The following is a 14,322-nucleotide window of genomic DNA, read 5'->3' on the forward strand; positions in this document are numbered from 1 at the left end:
CCCTTGGAGAAGGCTGAGGACATTGTTTGGGAGCAGCTTTTCTTCCAGCGGCGGATGGCGTCAGGTGGGTCCCGTCTTCTTGGCCTGGGTGGGATCAGAGCTTTTGGGAGATGGCAGCCAGCACAGGAGCATCCTGCTGTGGGCAGCTGCTGAGGAGGTGGGTGTGCCACGGCTGGCTGCAGGCTGGGCACATGTCCTGCCCTCCTGCTCTGCTGCCAAGGGCAGCAATGATGGGCAGCTCTGGGCACCGCTCTGGGCACGGCCAGCATGGCCTGGGCACGGCGGGCACTGGGACAAGGGGGACAGGAGCCTTCAGGTGACGGGCGGGTCCTGGTTTCTCTCCTTGCAGCCGGGCTCTGCAGATGCTAAGGCTGCTCTGGGCTCTGCCAGGGCTCTGCTGGAGCTCAGACCCAGGCCAGAATCAGCCAAAGAAGAAATGGTGTGACCTGCAGCAGAGACTTGCTTGAGTACTTGGGCAATGCAGCTCAAGTTTGCAGAGTGTACATCTCCAAGGGAAAACATCACACCCTCCAAAATTAAACTTGATCAAGAACTTCTGAAATGCAATCAATCTGGGATGACCCCAAATGACATTTATCAACTTGCCCAAGGTGTAGCTCAGCCCTTCCCTGAAGATTTCTCTCCTCCACCTACTTTTAAATTTCACAACTGCTCCCTCCTTTCCCCCAGTGAGTTCCCAGCCCATCACAGTCTCCGTCACACTGTTGCCTTCCTTGATGGCCTTCACCAATAGGAAGACCAAACCCCAGGTTTAGGGCCTCATCCTGTCACTGGCTGAAGAGCAGCAATATCTCCGAGGTCCCGTGGCATTTTAGTGTCAGTGAGATCTGCTGTCCAGCCCTCATCTCTCCTCAGTGCTGAGTTCCCACTCCCTTTTCCTTGTCCTTCCAGCAGGATGAGCTCTGTGAATCCCCTTGAGCCTCCCCACTCTCCCAGCCCACCCACCCACCTCACTAAGGTTAAGCTGAAGCTTCTTTGTCTCCTCTGGCACACCAGTGCAAGTCCCCTCTGCAGGGAGCCCCAGCCCCAGGGCACAGCACACAGCAGTGCAGTGCGGGCTGGAGCAGCTGCCCTGTACCCCTGGCTTGGCTGTTTGTGGCAAGGAAATGCTCCCTGTTTGCAGCTCTCCCTGCAGGATGGCCCCAGGGCAGAGCCCAGCCGGGCTCCCACTGCATCCCCTGAAGCCTGGGGCAGACAGTGGTGCCAGGGCTGAGGTTCATGGGGTGTCACTGGGAGCCTCGCCCGAAAAGACACATGGAGCCACGAATCTGGGGAGATCAGAGCAGCAGGGAGAATCTCCTGCTTTGTTTATTACTTCCTATTATATACTTTTAGCAAGGTGCCCATGGATTGGAGAGTGGCATTCCCACTGCTCAACCACATTGGTCAGAGGGACTGTCATTCAACCTCCCCTTCTCTTGGAGAAGGAATTCAAAACAATAGCAATATTTACAAAACACAATCTCCTTGTTTACATGAATGAGCGTGAGAAGGTGCACACTTCTACTTTAGTATGAATGCTCAGAAAACTGGGAGAATCTCATGGTGACAATGGGGAGCACCCAGAGCTGTGGCTTCCAGTCAGTGTTTGCAAGCGTTGTGTTCTCATCTCCTGCAGCCTGTGGAGAAAAAAAAAAGTGCTGCCAGGCCAGCAGTGCCCCTGTGGGCAGGGACAAGGCTGAAGGGCTTTCCCATTGCAGAAGAGGTGGCACTGATCCTTGTCAGGGCCTGGCAGGGCTGGAGCTGGGTCTGGCCTGCTGTGAGGGACTCGCTGCCACCAACCGGCCCCACCCGCTGTGCTGCGTCCTCCAGGGACAGAAGGGTGTGTGTGTGCCAGGGGCTCTGGGATGTCTCTGTGTGCATGGACAGAAGGGTCTGTGTGTGCCAGGGGCTCTGGGATGTCTCTGCCTGCATGGACAGAAGGGTCTGTGTGTGCCAGGGGCTCTGGGATGTCTCTGTGTGCATGGACAGAAGGGTCTGTGTGTGCCAGGGGCTCTGGGATGTCTCTGTGTGCATGGACAGAAGGGACTGTGTGTGCCAGGGGCTCTGGGATGTCTCTGTCTGCATGGACAGAAGGGTCTGTGTGTGCCAGGGGCTCTGGGATGTCTCTGTACCCATGGACAGAAGGGTCTGTGTGTGCCAGGGCCTCTGGGATGTCTCTGTGTGCATGGACAGAAGGGTCTGTGTGTGCCAGGGGCTCTGGGATGTCTCTGTCTGCAGGGACAGAAGGGTCTGTGTGTGCCAGGGGCTCTGGGATGTCTCTGTCTGCAGGGACAGAAGGGTCTGTGTGTGCCAGGGGCTCTGGGATGTCTCTGTCTGCAGGGACAGAAGGGTCTGTGTGTGCCAGGGGCTCTGGGATGTGTCTGTGTTCATGGACAGAAGGGTCTGTGTGTGCCAGGGTTTCCATAATGTCTTTGTACCCATGGGTATGGAATGAACACAGAGTGTGAAAGTGTCAGTCACGTTGCTTGCACGCTCCTTCCACTTTGCACAAGACACATCCATGCACACCCCCATGTATGGATATACTAAAAGGACAGGGATAGATGGAGATTTCCCACTGAGCTCTAACTTTGGCATAACTAACTTTTAAGCCAATGACCAGGGCATTTTTTTTCCCAGCTCAGTGTGAGTGGGTGTCCAAGAGCTGAAGGGAGCATCATTCAGAAGCAGTTTCAGGATTTCTAGGCAGGAAGTTACACCATCCGTGTAACTCACTGTATTTATCGGGATGGACTCTGCTGGTTCTTTAGGAATATGGAACAATTGAGACACGAGACTTGGGAAAATCCCAGCTCTGTGGATTTGTGTCGAGGGAGGAGCAGCAGAAACACTTTGTGTCTGCTTTGGGGGATACAGGGTCCAAGGAGCTGGGGTGGCAGAACGTGACCTGGCATGTTGGCAGGTGAAGTCCTGTTTCATGACATCCCAGAGTGGAACAGGACAAAACTCCAAGCACCCCCAAGCCCACTGATGAAGTCTTTGTGATGCTGCACATCCTCGAGGAAAGGCTGCTGTCACACAATCCACTGGGATTTACAACTTTCAGTTGCAACTCTTTAGGTCGAAGTGTCAAACTGTAATATTTTTTACCCTCAAGACACAGTCATGCACAATCCATCTGTCAGTTTCTTAATGCTTCAACAACAATTTCAAATAACTTAATATTGGAAAGAAAAGCCATAATCTTTTAAAAAAGGATACTGAAGTCAGTAAGATGAATCCATGCCATCAAAACATTCACAAATTAAGTACTTTAGTTCTCTCTTTAAGATCAGCTACCTCTTAATTTAAAGTTACAGAAGATTTTTCACTACATGTTTGTTTTTTGTTCTCCCTTTCTTATTTTCCTGCTTTTTCCTTTTTTTTTTTCGTTGTTAAGTGGATAACACCTCCTAAAAGAGGAATGTACAGCAAAATGAGATACATTTTGGATAAACAATGAAAATGTAGGCTCCTCCTCTGTTTGCTTTTGTCTGGATACCATGAAGAAAAAGATCTAGCAGAGACCAGCAGAGGTGGAAAGTGGTTGCTTTGGGCTAAACTGGAGTTCAGCACTGGTGACATCCTGATCCAGTCGAGTTGCAGAATTCCTTTGCACATCTCGAGCCATGTGTTTGCAGGCACAGCACCTGCAGTGCTGACGCACCAATGCACGTGAATTACTCTGTTATTCCCTCCCAGAATTTGGGCTGTGCCCAAGAACGAGGTGCTCCAGTGCTTTGCTGCTGGTTCCCGTGTGGAGCAGCTCCCTTCCCGCTGGCTGAGCTGCTCAGGCACAGCCCGGCAGCTCCTGGCCCTGCAGGGCTGAGGCTTTTCCCCATTGCTGGGCACAGACTGATGCAGCAGCACTGCTGGACACGGGCACACACAGAGGGAGCAGAAGCAGCTGCCTTTGTGCACTTGCAGCTCCAAGGCCCAAACTCTGAGCAGACAGGGCTGCAGGAGTCTGGCAGGCTCCCTGTTTGCTGTGCTGCCCCACTTGTGCCCAGCCCAGCTCTGCAGGGCAGAGGGAGAACAAGGGGCAGCTCCCTGCCAGCCCCAGCCCAGGGACCCCTGCGGCCCCAGGGCTTGGGGCACTGTCAGCACCCGCTGCTGCAGCCACCGCCTCTGCTGGCACTGCCAGCAACAACCAACCTGGGGCTGTGTTGCCATGAATTTTCCTGGTTTTCTGAGCGTTCATATTAAAGGAGAAATGTGCAGTTTCTCATGCTGGTGAATTGTAAACACAGGACCATGTTTTGTAAATATTGGCAATGGTATTAATTCCTTCTCCAAGAGAAGGGGAGGTTGAATGACAGCCTCCTGGACCAATGTGGCAGGAGAGGTGGCGATACCCTTCTCCAATCCATGGTCACCTTGCCACAGGTATATAATGGCAAAATAAACTAAGGGGCAGGTCTTCTGCCCTGCTGCTGTTGTTGCACCCAGATCTGTGTCTCCAGCCTGTTTCCTGGTTAGGCCTCCACGGTGATAACTGGCGCTCACGTGGTCAAGTTGCAAGCTAGTGAGGCAAGAAAAAAGAAGAAAAAAAAAAAAGGAAAAAGAAAAAAGAAGAAAAAAATCTGCCTTCTACAGCTGCAAAAAGAAGAAACCCACGATGTTCTCAGAGGAACGATTGATGATGGAACTGCTCCACTCCTTTTTGTTGTCCCGTGATGCTGACTTGACCAGGAAACACATGAGAGAACTGTTTAGCTGGGGAAAGAAACTTGGAATTTTTTATACTGCTGAAAAGGCACTTTATACTGGCCCATGGAGAACCATGGGAAAAAGCCTTTTTTTATCCATTCTGAACGGAAATATGAGAGCTAGCGCTCTCTTAGGGACCGGACCTGGGGAACAGTCTTCCCACTTCTAAAAGAGGCTGGGGAGGACTTTGAAGTTGATTCTGGGCTTTCGACAGGAAGCAGCACTGGCTCCCCTGCGAGCTCCGTCGCTTCTGACGAGGATTGCTCTGATGCAGGGTTAGAGCCGATGCAGGAGATCCCGGCCCCCATGTCGGGGGTTGGGCGCGCCCAGCGGGGTTTTTGGAAGGGCTGGGAAGCTTTTTTCGGTCCGGTCCCCTCGCAGTTGGGCAGGCGGGGAGCTGGGGTGCTGAGGGGGCGGAGCGCTCGGCATCGGGTCCCACGCCGAGCACGGGGGATCGCCCGCGCCGCCCCGGGCCGCCGTGCCGCCGGCGCCGCGCCCCGCCCCTCGCGATCCCAGCCGCGCGCCGGGTCCCCGCTGCCGCCCGCGGGGGCTGCTGGGCCCCCCCCTGCCGTTTGCGGCAGAGCCGCCGCAGCACGGCCACGCCCCGCCCCTCGCCGCGCCGCGCGTGCCATGCGCACTGGCCACGCCGCCCCCGGCGATGCCCGTGCCGCCACCCACTGGCACCGCGGTCTCCGCTGGGCCGACCCCCCCTTTTCCCTCCCGTGCGACCCGCGGAGAGCGGGCCGCTGGCTCGACCGAGTCCCGCCCGCCCGGTTCCCGCCCCATGCCGGCTGCTACGAGCGGGTCCTGTCCCGCTGCGCCCCGCGTCGGGCAGCCCTCCCGCGCTGGACAGCCCCCCCGCGCCGCTGCGCGGCCCCCACCGCGCGCCCCCTCCGTTCAGAGGGGATGGGGCCGAGCGCTGACGCCGCAGAGCTGCCACCGGCTCTGGCCCCGGCCACCGACCCATCGGCTGGCCAGGCGGGAGCTGAAAGCTGTGGCCGATCGGCCACGCCTCCCTGCCCAACACCCCCCCGCTCAGAGAGGAGTCTGAGCGTGTCACTGTCCCCCGCCCACTCCCCCTACGGGGCCGGGTCGGCTGTGGGAGATGATAACGGGGCAAAAGCGTTTTCTGAGGTGCACGCTTTTCCTGTCATGAAATCAGATGAGGTTTTTAGTCCTGCATCCCAGCCAAATCAGGCTGCTGAGATAACGGAGCTGCTGCCTGCAGATGCAGCTTCGCCCGAGCCAGTTCAGGGACCTGTGGGTTTGGTTCCACGACATCATAGCCATGATGACCCATCATGGGCAGTCCCGCTTCCCTTATTAAGGGACGTGGCAGAAAATAATACAAGCTTCACTGAGGCAATTCAATGGATCAGTGCAGAATTTGAGAATTTGATCTTTCCTTATGAGATAAGAGGTTTTGCAACAGTGATGCTTGAACCTCAACAGATTTTTATCTTTGAGAGAAGTTGGAAATTCCTAGCTGGACAAATGGCTGTCATAAATAGCCACCTGCCTCGAGACGATCCCTTGTTTGGGGTCGGAGCTGACCTACTTATGGGGAGGAGTCAATATGCTTGCCCTGATGTGCAAGCTGGCCTTTCTCACACTGTCTTAGATTCGTGCAGATACATAGGGATATCTGCATTGATAAAAACCAAGTTATCCTTCTCCCCAAAGTAAGACTTCTTAGACATAGCACAGAAGCCAGAGGAAGCTTTTCATGAATTTATATTGCGTCTGCTGTGTTTTTTAAAGACGAGAGTCAAAGATAGAACTTTGAAAATTATTCTGCTGGAGCAATTAGCATGGAGCCATGCTAATTCTGCTTGCCAGAGGCTCCTGGAAACCATTCCAGAGACTTCTGATGTCATGGAAATGATGCAGACCTGTGCAGTTCTAAACACCTGTGATTCTATGGTGATGACCCCAACGGCTGCTTCACAGCCAGCTGAACAGAGGCAGAATGCTGGACATGAGACACAGGCAGATATTCAGGCTAGTGGGGAACAGGAAAAGGAGGCACAGAAAGTGACTCCCTTGTTTTTCTGCGCACAATGTGGGGGTCCAGACCATACTGCAGAAACTTGCAAAGCAGTGGGTCATGCCGAGCCCACGCCAAGCCTGAAAAGTCGGAGGCGAAGAAGAAAAAGACGAAGACATCAGGGGGATGAAACAGTTTCCCAAGCTCTAGAACAAGAGCAAAATTCTCTGGCTGGTTTACAGCCATCATCTCAAGTGTAGGAAGTGTTGATGTTGCCACATAGCTATGGTCAGTTTTCCTTGGACCTTGCAGTGGGTTTCTATGTCCACATCCTATGTTGCATGCATTCTTTGAGAAAAAGTCAATTGCTCAATTTGTGTTTTCTAAGTTCTCTATTCTCAGGTTCTGCGATCCATGCTTAGAAGGCGGCCACTGAAAGTCTGCTGAGCTGCCTCAGGTGCATTGGACTGATCCTGAAACCTTGTGCATCCTGTGCCACCCTAGTGCCACCCATCACAGAAGCCTCTTCGAGATCTGATTGACATGGACACGGACTGGCATCCTCTCTTTTCCTATATGGCCTCCATAGAGACTTGGATCCTGTGGAGCTGCTGGACAAGGACAGACTGAAGCAGTGTGATGCTGAGAGCCAGCGGACTGTTAATCATGGACTCAGACGAATTGCTATGGTTCAGTTTTATGTATGGTAGCCATTGTGACCTCTGTGGGGAAAGGGCACGTTGTTTGGGGGTTGTGCTTTTGGGACAGAACTTTTGGGGTTCAGAATTTTCAATTGAGTGGTAAATTTTTCTTGGAATGCTCCTGCCTTTTGCACCGTATATTCCCTTGTATCTTATAAAAATTTAAAAATATGAGGGTGTTGGTTGAATTATGTTAGACTATGCTCGAGATATTTGTAGCAAGTTATTGCAAGGGGTTCAGGGTGAAACCCTGGGTAGCAAAGGCAGAATCAGACCAACATGTAGCCCTCACACGGTCACCTAAATGAAGGTCGGTGAACTTTATAAAGGTTTTTTTTCTTTCTTTTTTCCTGTCATAGATTTGTTCATTTTTCTTTTTTTGTTTTCTTTTTTAATATACTTAAAAGGGTGAGATGTTGCCATGAATTTTCCTGGTTTGTTGAGCGTTCATATTAAAGGAGAAACGTGCCGTTTCTCACGCTGGTGAATTGTAAACACAGGACCATGTTTTGTAAATATTGGCAATGTTATGAATTCCTTCTCCAAGAGAAGGGGAGGTTGAATGACAGCCTCCTGGACCAATGTGGCAGGAGAGGTGGCGATACCCTTCTCCAATCCATGGTCACCTTGCCACAAGTATATAATGGCAAAATAAACTAAGGAGCAGGTCTTCTGCCCTGCTGCTGTTGTTGCACCCAGATCTGTGTCTCCAGTCTGTTTTCCTGGTTAGGTCTCCACGGTAATACGGCTGAGCCCAGGGAGCAGCAGCAGGGCCTGGAGCTGATCCCTCCCTCTGGGCAGGGCTGCACAAATGACCCCCACAGCAGCAGCAGCAGCACATGGAGCTGACTTTGAGCACAGCCCTGCCACTCTTCCCTCCCGTGTGCAGGGGTGTCACAGCAGCCTGAGGCACCTGGGAGCCCTCAGGGCCAGCAGGGCCTTGAGATGGCAGCCCTGGGCTCCTGGGGGCTGTGCAAGGAACAGAGGTGGGGACTCCCTCTCCATGTGCAGCTTCCAGATGGAAAAGGCTGCTGTGCCAAGGCAGCTCCAAGGGCAGAGAAAGGAGGGGCTGGATCACTGGATCTGTGCCAGTCCCACAGTCCTGGGCAGCAGCCACCGAGCACAGGGGAACAGAGGGCACAGCAAGAGGGACAAAAGCAGGCAAGGTCAGAGCCTGGGAAGAGCCAGAGCTGGGAGCAGGAACAGCTGCTCCATTGCACTCTTGGAGAAAGCTCTGGGCTGGTTCAAAGTGCTGAAAGGTGTGAAGGGCAGAGGGGAGGCCACACCAAACAATGCTCCTGTTTCCATACCCTCCCCTCTCAGTGTCCCAGAAGGAATTGCATGAACTCTATTCTTCTCTCCGAGTCATCTCGTTCAGCATGAGCAGCTTAGCACCAGGAACTGAAGGAGCTGAAGCCTTAGGCCACAAGAGCTGAGCAAGAGGAAACTTTTTGACCAAAGTAATGCTGCTAACATGGTCTTGGATGAATCCAGCAGATGGAATCCTGGATTTATGGAATCCTTTCTGTTGGGAAAGACCTCTGAGCACATCCAGTTCCGCTGTTCACCAGCAGTATCAAGCCCAGCACTAAACCATGTCCCTGAAGTGCCAAGGCCTGGACAACAGGCCCGAGTGAGGCCTGAACAACAGGCCCTGAGCCAAAGGTGACCGCTGGATGAACCTTCCAACCAAAGGTTATCTTTGTACCTGCTCCATAATGAAATATGCATGGTCATTAGTGCTGTGATAAATTGATCACTCATCACTTAAACATGGATTGACCTTTCTGTAGTTAGAAACCGGACAAGGCCATGAAATCCGACATCTGGCCTTGTTTGGGGCTGTATGGTCAGAGTCAGCTCCCTTGGTTCCTCCTTGAGCCCCGGCCAGGCTTTGGGAGGAACCCAAGAGGAGAATGAAACCAGATGTTCCTGCACTAGAAGTGCTGTCAGTTTGTTTATTCAGCACTGTCAGAGCTGGGCCCTCTCCCAGCCAGGTTGGAGCCTCACCTGTGGCTGGAGGCCCCTGCAGGAATTCCCAGTGTCCGGGAGGGGCTCTGCAGTCCTTGGCTGTGACAGCTCCCACAGCTGATGTGTGGGTCTGGGTGATGGCAAAGTCTGAGGGTGACTGCTGCTGTCTCTTTCTTAATCACTGCAGGCAATCCTTGGTAGTGATGATTGGGTGCATTGCTGAGCTTCTCCTTTTGTGATTCTTTGCAGTTTTGCATTAGAATAAATCACACCATTGCTGAACTTAGTGTCTGTGTCTTTGGTGCTGACCCTGCTCAGGGGCAGAACAGACACTGCAGCCCCAGAGAACCAAAGGTGCCCTGTGACACTGCGGGGCCTGGTGTGACCAAGGGGACCAGAGTGACACTGTGGGGCCACATGGAACCAAGGGGACCAGAGTGACAGTGTGGGGCCACATGGAACCAAGGGGACCAGAGTGACACTGTGGGGACACATGGAACCAAGGGGACCAGAGTGACACTGTGGGGCCACATGGAACCAAGGGGACCAGAGTGACACTGTGGGGCCACATGGAACCAAGGGGACCAGAGTGACACTATGGGGCCACATGGAACCAAGGGGACCAGAGTGAGACTGTGGGGCCACATGGAACCAAGGGGACCAGAGTGATACTGTTACAAACGAGGCCAGGACTCGGATGGAAAAATAAAAAAAATATTCCTCGTTTCTTCTATAAACTACCAAAGACGGGAGCCCAGGATAAGCCCACGCTCCTCACCACAAGCCAGAGAACACATCCAAAACAACAGTGTAACAATTCAGTACACCTGATGCTCCTTGGCATACGTTGTGTCCGCCAGAGAACGCTGGCAGAGCTCCAACACTCCCTTTTATCCGCTCCTGTCCTCCTCTGATTGGGGCGCTCAGGATCCTCTCTCTGACTGGCCAGTTGTCTAGGGTTTGATTGGTTTATAATGAGAGTCATCCGGGACCAATCATTCTGCCAGGGCGTCGAGTGATTGGTCCGTTGCCCCTACCAATCCAGGCTCGTGGTTTTGATGCTGCCTGCATGATGGCATCTGTGGAGCTGTTCTTGTTGTCACAGTTCCAGCGTTTGCAGAGACATTACTAACTTGTACCCCAAACATGCAAACCTAAGAACTGTTACTTATAACACCCCTGAAACATTTTTCTACTTATAACAATTTCCCCAAACATACAAACTTAAGAACTGTTAGTTATAACACCCCAGAAACATTTATCACAAACTTATAACAATTTCCCCAAACATACAAACTTAAGAGCTGTTATAACACCCCAGAAGCATTTATCTGCTTTTAACAATTTCCCCCCTCTAAGAATTTGATCGGGCCTTTTGCCCACATCAACTACTTAATATCGAACTTTTATATTAAACCGTTTCTTCATAAACTTGATTTATTTCTCGCATCTTCTGGTAATTTTCATATATTTCTTTCGCTGTTTCTGGGCTTTCTTGGTTGGTTCTCATGTTTCATTCATGGGAGATACCCATTCTGGTATCTCCACAAATCCAACAGTTAGTGACATTGAACTCATGACTTATTTTCTCTGCCAGATCTAAATACAAATTTTTCCCTCCATACACTTGAATTTCAGGTCCCATTTTAATTATCCCATTTGCCTCTCTTTCTTTAATTAAATCTGGTTCATAGTATTTTTTTTTTTTCCCCCTGTTTCTTCGCGCTTAGGATCTTTCAGTGCAGATCCATTTTTTCCTCATAGGGCATTCTCCTAGCAATTTTTGTTTAAAATTCCCTACATTTTCGAAAAGCCAATAGATTTCGCCATCTTCTTTACAGGTTATTAATCGTGAAAAGTCAATACAAGCAGGGCTTGGATTGGAATGTATTCTAAGGACGGCTGTCCGAGAGTCTCCTGCATATAAGGGGTAGCAGCACTTGTCGCAGGACCCATCTCCTTTTGTAATAGTTATCACTAGGAGGGCCCAGATCAACGGGGGTCCGGCACAGAACACTCTCCCACTCATCTCTCTCCTCTGCTCTCTTCCTAGAGGATCTACCACTCAGTGTGGCAAGAGTGTGTTCTGACCCGGCCTTGCCCCCCGTGGCGGTCTTACTGGCTACTATTCTCCTCCTGGTTCCAGGAACTCACATTCCCTTTTTGTATCGATTTGTTTCTTTTTCTTCTTTTGGGGTCAGATTACTAGGTGCATGGGAGGATGCTCTATTTTTTTAGGCTCTAGGGTCTGCAATGAAAAATACCAGAAGTTAGATCAAATTTCTAACATTTTGATACCATAGATTGTTAACAAACAACTTTTTAGAACTCTTAGATTTAAGTCATACAGATAAACTTCAGATTTTAGCTTTTTAAAAGAAGACTTTTAACTGTTGTAAAGAAACTTTTTACTCTTCTGGTCTCTCTTGTGGCTTCTTCTTCAGAATCAGTTTAGTATCTGCTGCTTTTACTATTGTCTATTCAGTTGGGGCGGAAACTGGTCCTTTTACTCTGGAAGCATGTGTCCATCCTTTTTCTTGGGTACGTACTGCAGTCTCTGTGACCAGGAGGACCTGAAAAGGACCTTCCCATTTCGGGATTAACGGTTGTTCCTTCCAAGTTTTTATCAAAACCCAGTCCCCAGGTTGGAATCTGTGAATTTTAAAATCAATGGGGGTGGTCTGAGGGAGATAACCTTTTTCTCTTAATTCCTTCAGGGTCTTACTAATAGTCTGTACATACTTTCGAACACTCTGCTCCCCTCCTTCATAGGTTCCAAAATTGTTTCTGGCAGTCAAAAAGGGCAAACCGAACATCATTTCATATGGAGAGATCCCTAAATCTGCTCTGGGCTGTGTTCTAATTCTCATCAGAGCCAAAGGTAGACATTTCAACCAGTTCATTTTTGTCTCTTCTGTTAATTTTGTAAGTGTTAGTTTCAATGTCTGGTTCATTCTTTCGACTCATCCTGAGCTCTGTGGTCCCCAGGGGGTATAGAACTTCCAGGTAATATTTAAAGCCTCAGTTACTTGTTGTAAAATGTTCGCTGTAAAGTGAGGGCCTCTATCTGAATCTATGATGTTTATAATTCCGTACCTCAGGATTACTTGTTCCAAAAAACTTTACTAACTGCTTCAGCTGTTGCCTTTATTGTTGGAAACGCCTCCACCCAATGTGTTAAGTGGTCTATGATAACTAATAGATATTTATATCTCTGCACTTGAGGCATCTCAGTAAAATCTACTTGGATACTTTGAAACAGTCTCGTTGCTAGCTCTCTTCCTCCTGGTGGCATTTTCTTCATTACTTTCCTATTTACTTGCTGACAAAGCATACAATCCCGAGTTACAGATTTTGCTACCTCAAAGGCTCCAATGCACACATAAGTTCTCCTAAAATGGTCATAGAGTGCTTGAGTTCCCCAGTGAGTTGAGGCATGGAGGCTTTCTAACACTTTCCTAGTTAGTGCCTTATTCAACACTTGCCTCCCATCGGGCATGTTCCATTCCCGTTTTTCATTCTGAACAGCTCCATGCTTCTGTAACTCTTCTAATTCTTTTTCACTAAATGTTGGTACTTCTTTGTCATCTTTGTCTCCCAGATTGGTTAAATAGAAAACTTTACTTTGATCTTCTAAAGCAGCTTCCTTGGCTATCTGGTCTGCTAAGTTATTGCCTTGGACCTCTTTTGAATTTCCCTTTTGATGGCCTCTAACATGGACTACTGCAATTTCTGAGGGGCTCCTTAGGGCTTCTAACACTTCCCTGATTAGATTTTCGTGAACTAGTGTTTTCCCCTTTGAGTTCACAAAGCCCCCCTCTACCCATATTTTCCCAAAGGTATGCTCCACTCCATAGGCATATTTGGAATCTGTGTATATAGTGCCTTTTTTGTACTCAAGCCATTTAAGTCCTCTTAACAATGCATAAATTTCACAACATTGAGCTGACCACTTTGCAGATAATTTCCCTTTTTCTACTACTGTCATATCTTTCCCATTTATAACTGCATACCCTGACACTCGTTTCCCTTCTACTATTCTCGAGGAGCCATCTACAAAGAGGACTTCTCCTTCAGGCAGTGGATACTCCGATAAATCTTCTCTGTTTTTTGTTTGTAAATCAATGATCTCAAGGCACCAATGTTCTAATGTACTTTCAGATGTTCCATACAAAAATTGCGCTGGGTTCTGCACTCTTGTAGTGGCCAATTCTAAATTCTCAATATTATTTAATATTAATTCATATTTTAACAATCGGCTATCTGAGCTCCATTGACTGGCTTTTTCGTTCAATATTGCCTTGAGGTCATGTGGGGTGTACACTTTAATTTTATTTCCAAATGTTAACTTGTAGCTTTCTTCTGCCAGAACTACAGTAGCTGCTACCGCTTGGAGGCAAGTAGGCCACCCTCCCACAACTGGGTCTAGTAACTTGGATATGTAAGCAATCGGTTTCCTAACTCCACACTAGTCCTGAGTTAAAACTCCATAAGCTACTCCTTCTTCTACATTTACATATAACTCAAACAACTTATTTAAATCTGGCAAACTTAACACTGGAGCTGTAACTAACTTCTCTTTCAGTTCCTTCAGTTTCTCTTCATCTTCTTCACTCCATGTCACAGGTTCATTCCCTACTAGCTTTTCATATAAAAATTTTACTAATTGGGTGTGCCTATCGATCCACATTTTACAGTACCAAATTAGACTAATAATTTTCTTATATCTGTTTTGGTTTTTGGTGTTGGTAATGATAGAATGCCCTGTACTCAGTTTACATCTAACTTTTTATAACCTCTCCCAATTAAGTGTCCTAAATACCAAACCTCAGGCTCTACAAATTGCAGCTTCTTTTTAGAGACTTTCAACCCTTTTTCGCCTAGGAAATCTAGCAGTTTAACGGTTGTCTGTTTAACTTCTTCTTCTAATTTTCCTGAGACTAAAAGATC

Source organism: Prinia subflava, chromosome 26 (genome assembly GCF_021018805.1).
Source record: "Prinia subflava isolate CZ2003 ecotype Zambia chromosome 26, Cam_Psub_1.2, whole genome shotgun sequence".
In the NCBI taxonomy this organism is placed as follows: domain Eukaryota; kingdom Metazoa; phylum Chordata; class Aves; order Passeriformes; family Cisticolidae; genus Prinia; species Prinia subflava.